Here is a 20,201-nt window from a genome sequence, read left to right as displayed (position 1 = left end):
CACTGGTGCTATTCGTGACAAAGAAAGACGGAAGCATGTGCATGTCTATTGATTACCGGGAGTTAAACAAACTCACGGTAAAGAATCGATACTCGCTTCCGAGAATAGACGATCTATTCGACCAATTACAAGGTGCGAATTGGTTTTCAAAAATTGACCTTAGATCGGGGTATCACCAACTAATGGTGAAGGAGGAAGATGTGCCGAAGACGGCTTTCCGCACGTGATACGGACATTACGAGTTCCTCGTGATGTCATTTGGGCTGACAAATGCACCCGCGGCTTTCATGGACCTCATGAATCGGGTTTGCAAGCCAATGTTGGATAAATCGGTAATCGTATTTATCGATGATATTCTGGTGTACTTGAAAAGTGAAGCAGCGCATGCACACCACATACAAGAGGTGGTAGAGACACTCAGACGAGAAAGGTTGTATACGAAATTCTCCAAGTGCGCCTTCTGGTTACGAGAGGTGTAATTCCTCGGCCACGTCATAAGTGCCGATGGAATATTGGTGGATCCGTCAAAGATTGAGGCTGTGTCAAAGTGGAATCCCCCGAAGAACCCCTCGGAAATTAGAAGTTTCTTAGGGCTTGCGGGATATTACAGGAGATTTATTCAAGACTTCTCCAAGATTGCATCGCCGTTAACTAAGTTAACTCGGAAAGAGGAGAAATTTATTTGGGGTGTTGAACAAGAAAGAGCATTCCAAGCTCTAAAAGAGAAGTTAACTCAAGCTCCGGTATTAACGTTGTCGGACGGGGTCGAAGACCTGGTGGTATATTCGGATGCCTCACTATCGGGGCTCGGATGTGTTTTGATGCAACGGGGTAAAGTTATAGCTTATGCCTCGAGGCAACTGAAAATACATGAAAAGAAATATCCTACGCACGATCTTGAATTGGCTGCGGTGGTGTTTGCATTGAAAATATGGAGGCACTATTTATATGGGGTAAGGTGCACCATATTCATCGATCACAAGAGCTTAAAATACTACTTCGATCAGAAGGAGTTAAATATGCGACAAAGGCGATGGTTAGAAACGATGAAAGATTTCGACTGTGAAATACATTATCACCCCGGAAGGGCAAATGTGGTGGCGGATGCCCTGAGAAGAAAAGCGGATTATGTCCCAATACGAGTAAGGTCGATGCAACTTGTTGTAACCTCGGGTATACTTGAGCGTATCCGAGATGCGCAAGTAGAGGCAGTGAAAGAGGGGAACTAGAAAAAGGAAAGAATAATCGGTCAGATAAAAGATTTGTCGGATGGAAGGAACGGGTTGAAGACTCGATCCGGGAGAGTATGGGTTCCAATTCTTGTGGGGTTAAGACGCTTCTACTCGATGAAGCTCATAAATCTTGATATTCTATTCATCCGGGTGCGACCAAGATGTACAACGATCTGAAACAAAACTATTGGTGGCCCGGAATAAAGAGGGATGTGGTAAAATACGTGGAGAAGTGCTTGACTTGCTTACAAGTCAAGGCGGAACACCAGAAACCATATGGAAATCTGCAACCTTTGGAGATCCCGGTTTGGAAATGGGAACATATCACTATGGACCTATTGACCAAACTACCTAAAACGATTCGGGGATTCGATGCTATATGGGTGATTGTCGATAGATTGACGAAGAGTGCACATTTTATTCCTATACGCGAAACATATACTTTGGAAAAGATGTCCGAGGTACATACAAACGAAATAGTGGCACGTCATGGAGTACCGGTATCCATTGTGTCGGATAGAGATACCCGGTTTTGTGATACCTGAGAAAAATCCACAGTTATCCTGATTTAACACCGTGCTGTTTTGGTTTGCTTATCAAATTTCGGGACGAAATTTCTTTCAAGTTTGGGATGATGTGACAACCCAAACTCATAAGGTTAGCATTACTTCTTTCCATGTTAATTAAGCTAGTATTGCTACGATTCACCTGTCAGCATATGCTGAAATCGCGTGCACGTAAACTTAAAACCGACTGAGTTATATTTGATTTTTCTAGAGTGCACAAGATTTTTTTGAATTATTTGGTTTAGCCGCACAACAGTTCACGGGCCGAATACCTCCCTCTTATCATTTGTCACACCTGGCCCAGCTCCTTGAAGCCCAATTCCGAGCAAAACCCCAAGCGGCCCACTTGTTGCAACACAAAAGGTAGTGCATGGCTCTAATGCACCTCTAGTAAAACAATTAAAAATAAAAACCCTAACCCCACTTGTCTATTCTCAGCCGACAACAACCCTTTCTCCCTCTAGTTCTTGAATCCGACGACTTCTACGGCCAGCGATGGGATTCCGACGAAACTTACAGCCTTTGCTCCCTGTCTCTCCTTCACGTCGGGTGATCGGAGACTTCAGCACACCTTGCTCCGACCATCACACACCCACTTAAACCTCTTTCTTCACAACATCGACGACAGCAGTAGCGGAAGGCGGAAGACAATGGTGGCTGGGTTAGGGAGCAGAGATGGCGACAGACGGAGGAACCGTCAAAACCGGCAATCGAAGCCGGGATGTTGGTGGTGACGGAGCCGACGACAACGACGACTGCCGGAGCGGCGGCTCGTGCGAAGCAGCAGCAACAGCGGGCAGTTCTCTTTTGTTTATTTTGCTTTCAACACCCTTCGGTCAGTCTGTTTTCATTTTGCGTTTTGATCTTGTTAATTTGGGAATATTGTGTGAGAATGATAATAGAATTTGACTTAGTGCAATCTGTTAGAAAATGGATGTTTGTTACTGCTCGTTGGTCTAGAGGTGGAAAATTGTTTAAAGATGATGTTTACTAATATGTTGATGAAAGCTATTTGATGTTGAGATTAATATAGAATGTAGGAGGTTGAGGAAATAATGTTTGGATTCTGTATGAATGCTATGCTTGTTTAATCAAAACTAATTTAAGTGTGAGATAGATGATGTTGAGGATCTTTACTGATTTGATGAAACCGTTTAGATTGAATTATGTTACACGGGTGGGTTAAAATGATTCGAATCTTGTTGACTATTTTAAGTTATATGCAAGGTATTGTGATATTCATGAAACTGTATGATCAAGATTGAGGTTAATAATTAGTGGTGCATGTGTTGGTATTACTTGCATGATGATCCATGCTTGATATGAAAAAACGGTTGTATTAATCTGGATAGTTGAAACAGATGTTTAGCATTTGACTAGGGTAAGGCATGAACTAAATTATGTGATAATGTATGCACATGGTGTTAACTTGATTGGATCATGGTCATGTAGGTTAGTAGGGTTATATGGAGTCATGATAAAGTAATCATTATAGCATGAACTATTAATCAGATTATTGAAATAAACTATTGATCGACTCAATTGAAATATAGTTTATTGATAAATGAAATCATATGATGGTGTTATGGAAACTGTGATATTGTATGAAACTTTATGGGGAAATAGAGCACAATCCTTGGGCCGGGTGGTATTAAAAGGGAAAAACTGTGCATACATTTAGTTGGGCCGTTACATGCTATCTGGATTGCTAGAATTATTGGACGATTAATATTTATGTTGCAACAAGAAGGAGGGCATGATAGGTGGGTATTGTTCTGATCTATCGAGTATTTGGACTTAGCCATGGGGGATGATTTTTGATATGATTAATAGATATAGGAGTGATTTATGAGGTTCTGTTTATAATATTTATGAATTGCTAAGATGTAACGATTAGGATGTATAGAATCCTGGGAATGTGCATGATAACATGTTAATTAGTGGATGATAATTCCTAGGGTGTTGAGTTAAATTACTTCTGTGAATATATGAATAAACCGGACTGTGCATGAAAGGGGCCGCACAACAAATAACGTTTTATTGGGGTTGGGTCTAATGTAGTAAACTGGTAACATGCAACTTGTTTGGGCTTGATGTTAATGATTGAGTTGCAATAGTTTGGTCCAACACAATTTGCAAGTATATGGGTCACACCTGATTTAGAAAGCTTAAATGGATCGTTACGTGTAATTGGAACTTAGACTAGCGAAGTAGACATGTAACCTTGCATGAAATCCGTGGTGTGGACCAACTGTGTTAACTTGGATTGTGTATGACATAGCTAACGGTTATAACGTGAATAATTATGCGTGTATGTCATGAGTACCACTTATGCAATAAGTGATGAAATACAAGAGTATGAAACTGATTGTCGTTGATAAATCATGTTAGGATGTGCTTGATCAATTGGTATTAGAGTAGCTAATCTTACCGAGCAAACCACAGGTGAGTTCATTTCTCTTGAGCATGCTTCCCGGTGGTTAGGACAGTCAGTGGGTATCCTAGGGAGGGATAAGTCTTTTGGGTAAAACTGGGATGTTGGATAATATTCTCACTCTCTATCTCTTAAGTCCTATCTTTTGTTACCGGGGAGGTAACGGGGTATTAGTTGGTAGCACTACTTAGGTTTGGCACCCTCACACCGTACCGGGGAGGACGGTTGTGAACTAATGACCCAGTCGGGCCCAGTGCTTTGATAGGAGCACTAGGGAACGGGCAAAACATACATCAGAAGCCGTCTTGTTCAGTATCGAGATATTATCAACATTACTTTCAGGTTTGTTATTAAATTGCAATGGATTAAACTAAACACTTGGTAACCAACGTCGTCGTAAAACTATGAACTCACCAGCGTTGTCTGATACACTTGTTGCATGCTCGTAGGTCGTTAGATATCTTGGATTTGGGAACTTGCTGTTTAGAGTAGCTGGAGTGTTCATGGGTCGACTGGAGGGAATCATGTGATTGAACTATTGATATCATACATTGGTTTTTGAAACAGTTTAACATTGGTTTACTATTTGCTTCCGCTGAACATGTTGGTTTTCGTTTAAATTTGTTGATGGTGATTTTCATTAATAATTGAGGATTTGATTTATAAACTTGTATGGGTTCAATGTAATTAGTGGCTCGTTGTTGGTACGCCACACGCCTAACAGGGACATTCCCTAGGTGGTATTTTGGGGGTGTGACAGTTTTGTATCAGAGCCACTGGTTATAGTGAACTTGGTTTTAAAACGTTTTTATAAAACCAAACTATAACTAAACAGATCCGAAATCGACCATGACACTCAGCTCCAGACTGCAAGGTTCATTTCTAGGTTACTATTGCATAGTATATCTAGTGTTTGCTTATGAATAACATCACACGTGAATGCACACTTAGCACTGCAGTATGAACTCTATGTTACCAACGCATGTAACGTGTTTTTAGAGTGCGACTCTTCTTGAACTTTCATGATCTATGTTGTGGCGTCATCTGTCTTATTGCTCGAATTCTAGGAACCTTTTAGCGCGAGTTAAGAGGCACTAAGATAAGCATGCAAATTGCCTTATTATTATGGGTGCACACATAATAATAATGTGGGGTGCATGTGAGTCCCAGTGAGACTTAATGAGTGTGAGAGGGGTTCCGCTCTGTTAATTGATGTTATGTTAGAACTCAGCAGTCTATAGGAGTCATAGCAGTGATTGTCTCCTACTCGAACATGATCTTTTCACCCCATTCTGAATCCTTACGAATCTCGTTGCTATTGAGTATCACCTGATCACACATCTGAACGCCTAGCGAACTGTGTAGAATGTTAAGTGCTAGTACAAACATCCCTGAGTTGGATGGCTCAGCGTCAAATGATTGCACTATACTTTCCTCACTTATCTTCGTTTGCTGGAACTTAGCGTGTTGACGCCTTAGATCCCAAAGTGCGATCACTTCTACAACACTCTTGCAACATACCGTGTATTACTCAGTCAACTTGCAAGAACGATGGACAAGAGGGTAAACGTAGTACCTTACCGACTTCAGCATTTGAACGACCCTAGTTACCGGCAACGAACAACAATGAATTGACTCCAATAGAATCCTTAACCCCAGCCAGCGACTCATGGGAGTCGACTCTTACGAACCAATCGGGACAATCGATGACGATTGACTGTAGAGCGGACTGTGTAACCGCCCGCACCATGAGTAGTGCCTTAGGACGTGGCACGGAATGTGAAAAGATGGACCTTGTTGGTGAAAGGACGCATGACACTGTTACAGGCAACAATATTAGAGGCAACAGTCATGGCAACATCAAGGTACTCGTGACCGTAGCTTACAGTATGGAAACGAAGGTGACGACAACCAAGGGAATGACGACAGTATTGGAAATTCTCGTGACGAAAACAACACTGGAATAAAGCTCATGGAAGGACATTTAGCATGGCATAGGCTATACAAGGCGTAATAGCAACACGATAGCTTGGATGGGTAGCTATTCGCTTCGTCTCTGTTCTGTTTAACCCTGATGCTTCTTGAAACCGAACCTGTTGTGGAGTCGGCTGATGGCAAGTCAAATGAAATCTCATATGGTCGTTGGTGTGTAAACACGACCTTGTGGGACAAGTGTTCGACGTCGACCTTCCTTCTACTATCCTCGATGGTTACCACGCAGTAGTTAGTGTGAATTGGTTATCCAGGAATCACGCAGATGTACCCAGTGAGGAGAAAACATTGTGTGGAGAATAGTTATTTGTTCTAAAGCAGCAGAGTAGTGCAAAAGTTAGCGCTATTTCAGCTGTGAAGGCCAGAAGTGTCTACGGAGGGATTACACTGATGTGTTAGCAACCGTTACTGATGATAGGGCTGAGGGAAAAAAAGATCGAGGATCCACCAATTGTTTGTGATCCCTCTCGGTTTGTTACCCGAGGAACTTTCGGGCTTACTTCCACAACTGTTAGGGAGAATCTCAGTTTAATCGCACGCCAGAAGCAGCCTTGATCACTCGTACTTCATACCGTCTTGCACCAGGAGGGTTGCAAGAACTGTCTAGTCAACTTCAGGAACTACCGGGTGGGAGTTTTAGCGATCTAGCTCCTTGTTCTGTGGAGCCCGAGCTCTATTGTGGAAATGAAGGACAAGCCCTTTCGTATGCGTACAGACTACCCCAAGGTGGCAATCATAGACCGTCACCCTCTATCTTGCATCGACAACCTGCTTGACCTGCTGCAATGATCAAGTTTCTATTCGGAAACCGACTTAAGATCAGACTGTCACTTGATGGAAGACCCAGGGGAGGATGACGTCTAACACGGCGTTACAGGCACGGTACGACCACTATGATTTTCTGTTCTCGTTGTTTAAATGGCACTTGTATTTCATCGTAGAGCTTCTAGGGGAGGAGCATCTACGTGCGAAGTCTACCTAAGTGTGACTTCAGGATTCAGGAAGTACACATTTTTAGTTATATAAACAACGAAGTGGGAATACACGTGGATCTCGCTAAGATCCGTTTTGTTAGAAACTGATCAACATCAAAGATCCCTTCGATGATACAGGAATTTCTTGGTCTCACTAGATACTATCGCAGCTTAATCACAGGATTTTCGAAGGTTACGCAGCTTAAATCTCTTTAGCATAGCAGGGTGATGTGTTCGTGAAAGACAAAACAGGAGGACGTATTTTCAGCTTTCGAATCCCAACTCTGCAATGCACTGAGCATTGTCTTTACCCGAGGATGCGGGTGATTTAGTGGTGTACCATGATTGTCCGAATCAGAGTCCCAATTACACATCGACGCAACACGAGAGAGTGATGACTTACGTAATGGAGTTACAAAGAAGAACTGCACGACACACAACCGAAGGTGGAAACCGTGGTCTTTGGATTTACTTGGAGGCATTACTTGGACGGTACCGAATGCGCTACTTAGACCGATCACAAGGGCCTCCCGTGTACCCTGGTTTCGAAAGAGCTAAATCGGTTAGTGGCACCGCTGGATGGAACTTTTGGATGATTACGACTGTGGAACTTGAACGTGCATAAGCTTTGCAGCTCACTACCGACTCTAATTTACCTGATCCGACTCGCTCTGTTCAAACTGGGGAACTGAAGGAAGAGAATTTTCAAGTTGAACCCATGCGGGGCATGGAGAAGCCACCTTGGTAGGTCGGATGATATTCGCTACCTCATTGAACAAATGTGGGTCTCATTATACGACAACTGTAGGGAACTCGTGTTGAGCAAAGCACACCGGCCTCGGTATTCTAGACATCTGGGTTCTGATAGGAGATATTGGGATTTATAAATCGTGTACGGATGACCGGGCATGAAGGCCCACATAGTAATGTTTGTGCGAAAGTCAAGGTGGAATATCAGAAACCCTCGGGCCTACTTTAGCAACCAGAAATACCCATGTGGAAATGGGAACAGATCTCCATGGATTTTGTCACCGGGCTATCTAGGACTCAAAATGGAAACACTATTCCCTGGGTGATCATTAATTGTCTCACATAACCAGCACACTTTCTAGCAATCAAGGAAACAGAGGAGTCTCCACAGCTGTGAATGTTCCTCTAAGAGAGGCGGCTTTTAGGCACGAGGTGCAAAACTCCTGTTATCTCTGATTTTGATCTATACCTGATTTAAGGCAAACAAAACACAACACTCTCGGCTCACGTTTAGACATGAGCAATGCTTATCACCGTAGGACAAACGGATAGTGTAAACGAACCATCCTGACACTCAAAGACATGCTGCGGGCATGTGTGATTGACTTAGTCAAAATTGGAAGGACATATACCTTTGGCTAAGTTCTACCGTAGCAGTTACCATTCTAGTAATCAGACAGCTCTGTTTGAGGCATTGCATGGACAGTACACTAATCTCCTTATTGGATTAAGGAGGGTGACAACGTAATCGCAGATCCAGGACTTGTACTTGGAAACCCTAGGGAAGATTGTTTAGATCGGAAATCGTTTGGCGGCCACGAGTGACCGTCAGGAAAGTTGATAAGCTTAGGAAACACTAGAAGTTCATTGTAAGTAGTTGTATCATGTTGAAAATCTCACCCTGGGTGGGTATGGTACGCTTGGGAAGCGTGGAAAGCTCAATTTACGTTACGATGAGTTATTCAGAATTCTGGAAAGAATCGGACACGCCGCCTACAAACTCGAGTTACCGACGAATTGGGTAACGTGCACAATGTCAGTTATGTCTCGAATCTAAGGCACGGTTTGATGAAACATTTGTAATACCTATACTAGGCAAGATGCAGTTGTCGAGGAGCCAATCAAAGACATAGTCTAATTTCCAATCATGAGAATTCATTGGAACTTAAGACGACGACCGGGGTTCACACGGGAACGCAATGATCAGAGTAAGCTCTGATATCATTGGTGAATTTCGGGATGAAATTCCCTTTCAAGTTGGGGATGATGTGATACCTGAGAAGAATCCACAATTATCCTGATTTAACACCGTGCTGTTTTGGTTTGCTTATCAAATTTCGGGACGAAATTTCTTTCAAGTTAGGGATGATGTGACAACCCGAACTCGTAAGGTTAGCATTACTTCTTTCCATGTTAATCAAGCTAGTATTGCTACGATTCACCTGTCAGCATATGTTGAAATCGCGTGCATGTAAACTTAAAACCCACTGAGTTATATTTAATTTTCTAGAGTGCACAAGATTTGTTTGAATTATTTGGTTTAGTCGCACGACAGTTCACGGGCCAAATACCTCCCTCTTATCATTTGTCACACCTGGCCCAGCTCCTTGAAGCCCAATTCCGAGCAAAACCCCAAGCGGCCCACTTGTTGCAACACAAAAGGTAGTGCATGGCTCTCATGCACCTCTCGTAAAACAATTAAAAATAAAAACCTTAACCCCACTTTCCTATTCTCAGCCGACAACAACCCTTTCTCCCTCTAGTTCTTGAATCCGACGACTTCTACGATCGGCGATGGGATTCCGGCGAAACCTACAGCCTTTGCTCCCTGTCTCTCCTTCACGTCGGGTGATCAGAGACTTCGGCACACCTTGCTCCGACCATCACACACCCACTTAAACCTCTTTCTTCACAACATCGACGACAGCAGTAGCGGAAGACGGAAGACAATGGTGGCTGGGTTAGGGAGCAGAGATGGCGACAGACGGAGGAACCGTCAAAACGGCAACTGAAGCCAGGATGCAGGTGGTGACGGAGCCGACGACAATGACGACTGCCGGAGCGGCGGCTCGTGCGAAGTAGCAGCAACAGCGGGCAGTTCTCTTTTGTTTATTTTGCTTTCAACACCCTTTGGTCAGTCTATTTTCATTTAGCGTTTTGATCTTGTTAATTTGGGAATATTGTGTGAGATTGATAATAGAATTTGACTTAGTGCAATCTGTTAGAAAATGGATGTTTGTTACTGCTCGTTGGTCTAGAGGTGGAAAATTGTTTAAAGATGAGGTTTACTAATATGTTGATGAAAGCTACTTAATGTTGAGATTAATATAGAATGTAGGAGGTTGAGAAAATAAAGTTTGGATTCTGTATGAATGCTATGCTTGTTTAATCAAAACTAATTTATGTGTGAGATAGATGATGTTGAGGATCTTTACTGATTTGATGAAACCATGTAGATTGAATCATGTTACAAGGGTGGGTTAAAATGATTCGAATCTTGTTGACTATTTTAAGTTATATGCAAGGTATTGTGATATTCATGAAACTGTATGATCAAGATTGAGGTTAATAATTAGTGGTGCATGTGTTGGTATTACTTGCATAATGATCCATGCTTGATAAGAACAAACGGTTGTATTAATCTGGATAGTTGAAACCGATGTTTAGCATTTGACTAGGGTAAGGCATGAACTAAATTATGTGATAATGTATGCACGTGGTGTTAACTTGATTGGATCATGGTCATGTGGGTTAGTAGGGTTATATGGAGTCATGATAAAGTAATCATTATAGGATCAACTATTAATCAGATTATTGAAATAAACTATTGATCGACTCAATTGAAATATGGTTTATTGATAAATGATATCATATGATGGTGTTATGGAAACTGTGATATTGTATGAAACTTTATGGGGAAATAGAGCACAATCCTTGGGTCGGGTGATATTAAAAGGGGAAAACTGTGCATACATTTAGTTGGGCCGTTACATGCTAACTGGACTGCTAGAATTATTGGACGATTAATATGTATGTTGCAAGAAGAAGGAGGGCATGAAAGGTGGGTATTGTTCTGATCTATCGAGTATTTAGACTTAGCCATGGGGGATGATTTTTTATATGATTAATAGATATAGGAGTGATTTATGAGGTACTGTTTATAATATTTATGAATTGCTAAGATGTAACGATTAGGATGTATAGAATCCTGGGAATGTGCATGATAACATGTTAATTGTTGGATGATAATTCCTAGGGTGTTGAGTTAAATTACTTCTGTGAATATATGAATAAACCGGACTGTGCATGAAAGGGGCCGCACAACAAATAATGTTTTATTGGGGTTGGGTCTAATGTAGTAAACTGGTAACATGCAACTTGTTTGGGCTTGATGTTAATGATTGAGCTGCAATAGTTTGGTCCAACACAATTTGCAAGTATATGGGTCACACCTGATTTAGAAAGCTTAAATGGATCGTTACGTGTAATTGGAACTTAGACTAGCGAAGTAGACGTGTAATCTTGCATGAAATCCGTGGTGTGGACTAACTATGTTAACTTGGATTGTGTATGACATAGCTAACGGTTATAACGTGAATAATTATGCGTGTATGTCATGAGTACCACTTATGCAATAAGTGACGAAATACATGAGTATGAAACTTATTGTCGTTGATAAATCATGTTAGGACGTGCTTGATCAATTGGTATTAGAGTAGCTAATCTTACCGAGCAAACCACAGGTGAGTTCATTTCTCTTGAGCATGCGTCCCGGTGGTTGGGACAGTCAGTGGGTATCCCGGGGAGGGATAAGTCTTTTGGGTAAAACTGGGATGTTGGATAATATTCTCACTCTCTATCTCTTAAGTCCCATCTTTTGTTACCGGGGAGGTAACGGGGTATTAGTTGGTAGCGCTACTTAGGTTTGGCACCCTCACACTGTACCGGGGAGGACGGTTGTGAACTAATGACACAGTCGGGCCCAGTGCTTTGATAGGAGCAATGGGGAACGGGCAAAATATATATCAGGTGCCGTCTTGTTCAGTATCGAGACATTATCAACATTACTTTCGGGTTTGTTATTAAATTGCAATGGATTAAACTAAACACTTGGTAACCAACGTTTTCGTAAAACTATGAACTCACCAGCGTTGTCTGATACACTTGTTGCATGCTCGTAGGTCGTTAGATATCTTGGATTTGGGAACTTGCTGTTTGGAGTAGCTGAAGTGGTCATGGGTCGACTGGAGGGAATCATGTGATTGAACTATTGATATCATACATTGGTTTTTGAAATAGTTTAACATTGGTTTACTATTTGCTTCTGCTGAACATGTTGGTTTCCGTTTAAACTTGTTGATGGTGATTTTCATTAATAATTGAGGATTTGATTTATAAACTTGTATGGGTTCAATGTAATTAGTGGCTCGTTGTTAGTACGCCACACGCCTAACAGGGACATTCCCTAGGTGGTATTTTGGGGGTGTGATAGGTTTACTTCAAACTTTTGGCGAGATTTTCAAGAACAAATGGGAACGAAACTTTTTTATTAGCACTGCCTACTGATATTCGCTAATTTACACATATTTTAGTCCCCCGTTTTACTCCTATTTTATGCGTTTTCGGCCGTAAAACCGTCATTCGGATACATAATTATCTACATTTTTTGTTTACAGGCCTAAAACAACATACCAGACAAGATAATAGTGAAAACGAGGATTTTCCGGGCGAAACGAATGAACTGCGAACATTCTGTGGAAAATTCTGACCTGGGCAAGTTGCACCCCCGTGCGACTGGTGGCACCCCCGTGCGGATGCGACAATAAGGCTCGGCTTGGCGTTGCACCCCCGTGCAACTGGTGGCACCCCCGTGCGGATGCGACAACAAGGCTCAGATCAGCGTTGCACACCCAGTGTGATCAGGAGTGCAACGAAATCCCGGCAACGCACCCCCGTGCGACTGGTTGCACCCCCGTGCGAATGGTTGCACCCCCATGCGGATTCGATGACTAGCCCCGATCCCGAATATGCACGCCCGTGCACCCCATGGCACGCCCGTGCGAGACCGAAGACCAGTCAACTCTGCTGATGTCACACGGTATGGTGGACCACCACCAATAATTGCTTAAAGTGCACGGCCGTGCCAAACCAAGAACGACCGTGCAACTTCGAAAAAGCATAAAAACAGAACAGAACCATTCTATTAGTAACTCTGGAATTTTGGAGAGCTTTGCAGGCGATTTTGAGGCTCCGAAGGCTTCTGCTTTCACTCGGATTCAAGCCACATTGCCCGGTTTTGCTCATTTACTATCCGGATTCTCATTCTTATGCTTGTTTATGGTTTGGTTTCTTAAATCTTTCCATACTTTTGTCAAGTTTCAAGCATTTAGATTGATTATTTATGTACTATTGTAGCCTTTGGGCAAAAACACAACAATCCCTTGCTTGATTATAACCATTAGTATGTTAATCTTTGTTTGTAATGACACTTTGAAGTATTTTCTATGATTATCTTTGATGATTAGTTTGCAACCTTGTTATTGATATTGATTTCTTGATTATAAGTAATTGTGTTGGATGATTGGTGCTTGGTTAGGTAAGATAGTTGAAAAATGAAGCTTATTTAATCATGTATTAGTAAACTTTTAATTTGGTTAACTAGTTTAACTTAGTTAAAATGTAGGCACCATGATACTCTAACGGGTTAGTGGTTTAATAAAATGCAATTATTATTAATCAAGAGAGCTTGCCCTCACGGAAGGACTCTAACGGGTTAGATGGTGTTGTTATGAATTCTTGCCATGATTTGTTAGCTTAGTTAGTAGTTTCGGCCAAAATTGCTATCTTGGTGAATTTATGTGCAAGATTTGTAAAATGAACTCGGTTGTGATTTAATCTAGTTTATGCTTGTCTCGGTGGTTGCATTGTGTTTATCGGTGTTGCTTTCCTTGATTAAGTGAGGTTAGAAAACTCCTAACGGATGACTAACTTATTTTTAGGAGATTTTCATAGACATTTATCAATCGCACGTTAAAGAACAATTTTAGGTGGTTAAAGTGTGTTTATCCTTTTAACTTTCCGAATGATTGTCATGTTAGGATTCCCGAAAGGGATACTAATTGTCTCGAAATGGAAAATTGACCGAATGCTTCTAGTGCCAAAACTGACTTAGTTGACATGCTGTGGTTGTGTATTAAGCAAGGCTATTTATATATATTTTACTATGTTTTATAAGTATTTATTTATGCTTAGTTTAGATTAATTAAAACCAAGACAATTTATGTTTTTACCGGTAATTTAGTGACAAAGGTCTAGTATTATTTCTCCGCCCATTTCCGTGGATCGATACTTGGTTCTTACCGATACTTTACTACATATATGACGGGGTACACTTGCCCTTTCGTGTGTGTTTTGATGTAAAAGTAATAATCACTTTTATAAATTTAAAACCAATTCGTGTGTAATTTCATTGTAAAAATATGTGTAGTCGCGCACGTAACAAGTTTTTGGCGCCGTTGCCGGGGAAGTGGCGAGTTTTAGGAACGACCCGAGTCATTGTGTTATCGGTGTATATACTTGTTAATATTTGTGTATACTTTCGTGATTATTTATTCGTTGATTTATTTGTTAATATTTCTTTTTTTGAGTTTAATTTATTCGTTTTCATGATTCTTTTGTACACTTGTAAATTTTTATTCTATTTATTTGTTCTAATCCGGATTTATTTATTCATTTATTCGTTGAATTTTCGGCTCTTAAAAATCGTTTTTGCACTAGCCGATTCGATTATTTTCATTGCTTTAATTTTTATAAAAATTTCGGCCCATTTTCAGATTTTTATAAATTTTTCAGCCCATTTAAAATAATATTCTGTTTCTTTTCAGCAAAAAAAAAAAAAAAAACAGCCTTATTATAATAATATAATATTCTTGTCGAGCAATTTTTCGTGTCCTCAACCCCTGCTACCGACGCTGCTGAGCCTTCAGACGAACCCGAGCGTGATCTGAGGAGACGTCTTCATTAGAGATCCCGTGCGGTTGCGCTGCAACTCGCAGCAGCTGTGGACGAGCAGGTGGTATCCGTTGAGACAGAGGGCCCAGCCGACAAAGGACACATCATCATGGCTAACGACAAGAAGCGTGTTTACGAAGAAGCTTCATTCACGTTGGACAGGACCATACACAGTAAAAGAGGTATTTCCTTATGGGACTGTTGCAATAGAGAATGCGGACGGCGTTATTTTCAAGGTAAATGGGCATCGGTTGAAGGTTTACGTTGGAGGGCCGATCTAGTCAGCGGTGGAGGTTATCAAGCTCCACACCCCGCATACAACTTAAGTGTGGGGACATGAGTCTTGCTATCGACTCGCCAACAAAAATTTAGCATGAGTCTTGCTATCGACTCGCCGACAAAAATTTAGCATGAGTCTTGCTATCGACTCGCCGACAAAAATTTAGCATGAGTCTTGCTATCGACTCGCCGAAAAAAATTTAGCATGAGTCTTGCTATCGACTCGCCGACAAAAATTTAGCATGAGTCTACGCTACTGACTCGCGGATTAAAAATGTAGCAAGAGCGTCAAAAGCGCTTTAGGGGTAGTATCGTCTTTTTATGTGTTTTTCTAGTTTTAGCGTAATTTAGGAGTGTTTGGTAGTTTCCGTTTGTTTGTACAGTTTTTATACGTGCCGAGTGAAGGGTCTACGTGGGAATATTGTTAAAACATGTTGCGGATGGTAAAAATGGCGAAAAATGGCCAAAAAGAGTGCTGAAACTGGTTTCTGCAGCAAACAGACACATCTGCAGATTTGGCATGACCGTGCCATGGGTCGCACGCCCGTGCGATTTCGGGCTGGCCTGCACCTCGAGTCGCACCCCTGTGCATTACCGAGGTCAACGTGCAAGAATGGGTCAACATCGGATCCGCACCCCCGTGCGAAGATCCGCACCCCCGTGCGAAAATCCGCACGCCCATGCGCATGGTCAGGGGCATTTTGTCATTGTTCCATATAAAAGCCCTCATCTGCATCCACTTCTCACATTCGCGAAACCCTACTGCACTCTCGTTCCTGGTCGATATTTCCCCAAAATCGCACCATTTTTCGCACGGTTTCTCAGATCTTCTCGCACGGTTTGTTTTTTTTTTCTTGTCGATTTCCTGTTTTTATCGCTTTCTAGGGTTCGATTCTCCGATTTCTTCAAGGCTTTTTAGGGTTCCCTTCATAAACAAATCGAAACCCTAGCCCTTGCAAGAACTTCACAAATCATGAACACCCGGCTGATTTCCTAAACCCCTGTCACTAGAAACTTGAAAAATTTCGAAAAGATTTGACTGTTCTGATTCGGGGTTAAGAATCTGCAGAAAACGGGATCACACAGTCGTTCTGTACATGGAACGGTCGTGCGTATGCGGGTCGTTCATGATTTTTAACTGTGGTGTCGGATGTGCACGGTGATGTGACCAGTCGCATGTCCGTGCAATCCCCTCATGTTTCGATAATCAAGACCGCACCACCACTGATCTCGGTGACGCATGACCATGCGTCCATTCGCACGCCCGTGCGAAACACCCAGATCAGTTTGACAGAATCTTCATAACTGTGTGTTCGGCTGAGCATGAAGCACGAGCAGCACCAACCACACACACCACCACATTCACCACAGCACCATGATTACCACCAACATCAGGAGTGGCCAGAGTTTTACCAGCAATTCCAACAAATGCGAGTTACGCAGGAGCAGCATGGGACTTATATCGACCAGATTAGGACTAGTCAGGACCAGATCAGGGCTAGTCAGGATCAGCTCAGGGCCACTCAGGATCAGCTTAGGCATAACCAGGAGAGTTTGTACCAGGGAGTGAGTGCTGGATTTTCATACTTATTCGGGGAGATGCATCATGCATATCCCGACTACTTTCAGCACCCCCCACAGTTCCCACCGTGGAACCCACCTGGTTAAGGTGATGCGGGCCCGTCCTTCACAAGAGATGATGATGGTGATGACGAGTAGGAGATGGTGGTGTTGTTCGTTGATGGTTTTTATTATTTTAGTACTTTATATTTCGGGTGTTCATTTTGCGTAGTATTTCAAACATCCCCGGATTGTATTTTATTTTCAAACACTTTACTTTATGTCTTGTCTTTGTTGGGATTTCTAGTATTTATATTTATGTACATTATGGTTTTTATGTTTATTCTGTTACTGCTCTGTTTTGGTGTACATGTGACATACTTGCAGATCCGACATATCTTGGACCGGAGCATATGACAGACACAGCTTTGGAAGTCTCGTTTCATCAGATATCATCTTGAGGGGAGTACTATTATCCTTTTTCTCTATATTTCGGTTTCGCATTGGGGACAATGCGAAGTTCAAGTGTGGGGAGGGGGTTAACTTTGTTAACTTTGTTTGTCCTCTAAAAAAAAAAAAAAAACCCCAGAAAAATCATCCAAAAATATCCGTGTTCTGTATATATTTTAGAAAATAAACCGGTTGGTTGTGTTTTAGAAAGCTTCGGACTTGATAAAAACCCGACAAGCAAAATAAATTTTGAAAAAGAAAACCGGAAAGCGTGACAAACAAAGAAAGACTTGCATGATAGTTTTCACACTTTTACCCATTCCTTACGTTACGTGAGCATATTTGAGCCTTGATATTGTCATGTATTTGTTCATTTCGGAGTAGGAGTGAGCCGGATGTCATGTGTAATTTAGAACTTGTCACTAGAATGCTTGTTAAGACCATGAACTTGCGGAATTGTGTAGAAGTGATAGAGGCACTTAGATTACCCCTTTGTTGTTAACCTTGTTCTTTGTGTTATGTTTCCCGTAAACCGTACATTACCCTTTAGGATTAACCATGTCGAGCCTTCCCGTTTACCTTTGTTTACCCAACATAATCGCCCACTTAGCCAAATTTAGCCTTTTTATGTTTTAAACCTTTTAGTGTTGAAACTCGGTCAAAATAATCGTTTAACTAGCGCTTGTTATACTTTATTATTCATTGTATAAATCCATTAGTTTGCAAAAAAAAAAAAAAAAAACAAAAAAAACAAAAAAAACAGAAAATAAAACACCCTAAAATAGGGTGAAGTAGACAAAATTCGAGCAATTTTGATTGATAAAATGATGAAATCTTGTTTATGAGCTCGTTGTCGCATAAGTCGCCTTTTTAAGGCATTTGTATGTATAGTTTTGTTGTATTGCGCTTGTTAAACGCTACTACCGGGTTTTAACCATTTCGCCACTTTAAATATCCATTTCCATACCCTTCGCCCAAGCCTAACGTTACACCCCGTAAAGACCTCTTGATTTACCCTTTTTCGCATGTTAGTTGGTGGAGACGAGATCTTATGACAAGCTTATGATATTACACATTTCATTGACGAGGCATTGTGTGTTTGCACATACACATTTTATGTATGTTTCACAAATAAAACCGAGTGTGTGTGAACATTGTGAGTTGTGTGAAGATTAGCATGTTAAGTCAATTGAAAGTGACGTCACGACTTTTTGGTTATCTATATATATTTGCATACGCTTGTTTGGTTTGATTCATTTGATGTTGTCTTTCGAAAAACCGGCTAACCGTTTGTAGTTCTTTTAATAAATAGTGTGTAAATTATCGTTCTTGTTTGATTTTATCTTTTATTGCATTTTAGTTTAGCTTGCTTGAGGACAAGCAAGGTTCAAGTGTGGGGAGATTTGATATTCGCTAATTTACACATATTTTAGTCCCCCGTTTTACTCCTATTTTATGCGTTTTCGGCCGTAAAACCGTCATTCGGATACATAATTATCTACATTTTTTGTTTACAGGCCTAAAACAACATACCAGACAAGATAATAGTGAAAACGAGGATTTTCCGGGCGAAACGAATGAACTGCGAACATTCTGTGGAAAATTCTGACCTGGGCAAGTTGCACCCCCGTGCGACTGGTGGCACCCCCGTGCGGATGCGACAATAAGGCTCGGCTTGGCGTTGCACCCCCGTGCAACTGGTGGCACCCCCGTGCGGATGCGACAACAAGGCTCAGATCAGCGTTGCACACCCAGTGTGATCAGGAGTGCAACGAAATCCCGGCAACGCACCCCCGTGCGACTGGTTGCACCCCCGTGCGAATGGTTGCACCCCCATGCGGATTCGATGACCAGCCCCGATCCCGAATATGCACGCCCGTGCACCCCATGGCACGCCCGTGCGAGACCGAAGACCAGTCAACTCTGCTGATGTCACACGGTATGGTGGACCACCACCAATAATTGCTTAAAGTGCACGGCCGTGCCAAACCAAGAACGACCGTGCAACTTCGAAAAAGCATAAAAACAGAACAGAACCATTCTATTAGTAACTCTGGAATTTTGGAGAGCTTTGCAGGCGATTTTGAGGCTCCGAAGGCTTCTGCTTTCACTCGGATTCAAGCCACATTGCCCGGTTTTGCTCATTTACTATCCGGATTCTCATTCTTATGCTTGTTTATGGTTTGGTTTCTTAAATCTTTCCATACTTTTGTCAAGTTTCAAGCATTTAGATTGATTATTTATGTACTATTGTAGCCTTTGGGCAAAAACACAACAATCCCTTGCTTGATTATAACCATTAGTATGTTAATCTTTGTTTGTAATGACACTTTGAAGTATTTTCTATGATTATCTTTGATGATTAGTTTGCAACCTTGTTATTGATATTGATTTCTTGATTATAAGTAATTGTGTTGGATGATTGGTGCTTGGTTAGGTAAGATAGTTGAAAAATGAAGCTTATTTAATCATGTATTAGTAAACTTTTAATTTGGTTAACTAGTTTAACTTAGTTAAAATGTAGGCACCATGATACTCTAACGGGTTAGTGGTTTAATAAAATGCAATTATTATTAATCAAGAGAGCTTGCCCTCACGGAAGGACTCTAACGGGTTAGATGGTGTTGTTATGAATTCTTGCCATGATTTGTTAGCTTAGTTAGTAGTTTCGGCCAAAATTGCTATCTTGGTGAATTTATGTGCAAGATTTGTAAAATGAACTCGGTTGTGATTTAATCTAGTTTATGCTTGTCTCGGTGGTTGCATTGTGTTTATCGGTGTTGCTTTCCTTGATTAAGTGAGGTTAGAAAACTCCTAACGGATGACTAACTTATTTTTAGGAGATTTTCATAGACATTTATCAATCGCACGTTAAAGAACAATTTTAGGTGGTTAAAGTGTGTTTATCCTTTTAACTTTCCGAATGATTGTCATGTTAGGATTCCCGAAAGGG

The sequence above is a fragment of the Helianthus annuus genome, chromosome 5, assembly GCF_002127325.2.
Source record: "Helianthus annuus cultivar XRQ/B chromosome 5, HanXRQr2.0-SUNRISE, whole genome shotgun sequence".
NCBI lineage: Eukaryota > Viridiplantae > Streptophyta > Magnoliopsida > Asterales > Asteraceae > Helianthus > Helianthus annuus.
Note: the sequence above shows the minus strand (reverse complement) of the source record.